Here is a 2,517-nt window from a genome sequence, read left to right as displayed (position 1 = left end):
CCTACATGGGGGGAAAGAAAAAATGACAGCCTAAGTGAATTAAAAGAGTTTGAACAAGAGAAAATGTCAACTATAAAAATCCAGATGCTGAGAACTCCAGGCAAATCAAAATCCATACAGATAATATTATGCAGAGGATGCGACAGTGATGCTTCCTTGACAGCCTGAATTCCAGGAAAGAGGCTCTGTTGCTGTAATTTCTCTTGGCTTTACCCTTTGTTCCCTTTTTGCAGGAGAAGCTCAATGATTTGATGGGCTGGCGCTTAAGAAGGCTGAATCTTCTCAAATCCTCAATTCTTCACAAAGCAAAGAAATGGACTAGGCTCTGTGGGATTTGTCCATGCTTGAACAGCGATGGGAAACCTCCGTACGATGAGCCTAATCAGGCTCCCCAATTCCAATTTTGGCCCACAAGGCCATTTTAGCCAAGCCACGCCCACCTGACATCACATATGATGTCATGCTGATAGAGATGTGTCAGGTGTGGTGCAGCTAAAGACCTGACTTAGCCAAAATGGGGTTTGCAGGCACTGCTGATCAGCTGATTGGCAGCCCCTGCAAAGTGATACGCCCTTTGTCCTAGCAAACCCTGACCATCAGCTGATTGAGGTTTGCTATGCCAGGGCTCAGCCATTGCAAGACACTATAGTGTAGAACTAGGAAGAAGATCCAGGCATTCCAGAATACCAGGTCATATTCTCTTGTCGTTCGTGACCTGTTTTTTACTTTTTTTTTTTAATAAAAAAAAATCTCTTCACATTTTCCAAGCTAGCAAGCAATCAGAAGTTAGCAGCCCACTGCAAATCAATGAAGCCATTTTCTGCTTTAAAGTGTTATGCAATCAGAAATAAACATGCTCTACCAACCAGAAAAACAAAATAAAAGCAGTTTAATGATAGAGCCCTTGGCCATCCCGCTTTCATCAAAATGAAGTGTGTGGGGATTGGGGGGCAGGGAATCCCCACACCTCAGCAGTTTTCTTTCTTTCTTTTAAAAAAATCTCATCCACTATGGCTCTGAGCTGACCAGTCAGAACACCATTATTATTATTTAGACAGACTGCTTCCCTCTTCCGTGTGGTACAGTGGTCTTGTGAAGGCACTCCTGTGTTGAAGCGCATCTACATTTTTTTTAGGATATGGGAACTGGTGATATTGCCACGTGTGACCTGACAGGCAGGAGAAGGAAAGGTTCGCCTGTGGAGGAGAGGGGTGCACCTAGCCCTCTTACTGGGTTCTCACAAATATGCTGCCAGGCTCTGGCGGGAAGGGAGTTACACCAATGTCACGGAACCATCTAGAATGTCCCTCTAGATGGAGGGCCGGATTCCCTCCTGACCAACCTCTGGAGGGCCTTATGACAGTGGTGGGCTGGGCCAACTGGGAGGAGGAAGACACGGGACAGAAATACACCACGTAAGAGCCAGAGGTTTCTAAACACAAACACTTCTCAATTGTCCACCCTGGCACACCGTTCCAGCCAGGCAAAAACATCTGACAGGGGCACAGAGCAAGGCCTGTGAGAGGGGTTGCGGTCTGAGGAGAGTCTGAGAGGGCTGCATCTGGCCCTCAGGCCCACCAATCTCCCCATCTGCTCTCCATATTTTTGGGCAGATACCTGATCCAAGATGGTGAGCCAGGGCAGATGTTAGCTGCCAACAGAGGCTGACGCGAAAGAGCAATTTGTGCGAGCAGCGCCACGTCAGGCCTGGAGACCACGGAAGGTCAGAGCAACATGCAATTGTTTCTAAATACAGCATTGCATGATTCCCTGCTTCACATGTTATACCACTCAAGAGATATTGGAGCTTATCGGGCAGCTGCAGGACTGTGTCAACTCATTCATGCGATTTTAAAGACTCTGAGGGAGCACAAGGGAGCAGGTGGTGCCTAAGGTGGGCAACCCCCATTGTTTTCAAAGTGTGGGGGGGGAGGGGAAAGGCAGTATATGGGCAAAAAGAGATTTATATTCTGACTCGCGGCAACAATCTCCTTAAAGGAGCGTGGGGCGTGTTCTGCATCCCCACTCCAGTCACCTTGCTCCAGCAAAAGGTGCTTTTGAAAAGACTCAGCTGGAGCTCAAAAGTTCCAGAAGAAATGAGAGTGTGTGGCTGGGTGCGCCTCCTGCACAGCCTTCTCGAGAGGATGTGGGTGGGTGATCCTTATTTTGTCTTCCTCTCTCCTTGTATCCTCAGGATTTATGTATGTGCATCAAATGTAAATGCAGACTACACTTGTGTTACAAGTGAGAGACTTACCTGCGTGGAAGACCCTGTGTAAAGCAGAGGGTTCGGCTTAACCTCTTCGGATATATTCCAGACCTCTGATTCAAGAAAGCAGAAGTAGTTCACCAGGCGGTTGCTGGACTAGCTTCCCAGCAGGCTGATCGCTCCTGTTCACTGAGAAGGAGCGAGGAGGCAGCCGGGAGGTCAGCACGGTGCAGGAGTACCAGCAGAGCCAACATGGTGCTGATCCTGGTGCATTTGCACCCTGCCAACCTCCTCACCTCACCCTTCAC

At 48.4% G+C, this 2,517-nt stretch overlaps 1 long non-coding RNA gene across 1 annotated transcript in view; it reads right to left on the bottom strand.

The window, feature by feature from the left end:
* Positions 1-2,517, bottom strand: part of LOC309532214 — a 41,234-nt gene that overhangs the window by 30,189 nt on the left and 8,528 nt on the right. The gene's annotated exons all lie outside the window — the stretch shown is intronic.

Source organism: Podarcis vaucheri, assembly GCF_965113315.1.
Source record: "Podarcis vaucheri genome assembly, chromosome: 5".
NCBI lineage: Eukaryota > Metazoa > Chordata > Lepidosauria > Squamata > Lacertidae > Podarcis > Podarcis vaucheri.
The sequence above is the reverse complement of the archived record's forward strand: the minus strand, read 5'-3'. Positions and strand labels throughout refer to the sequence as shown.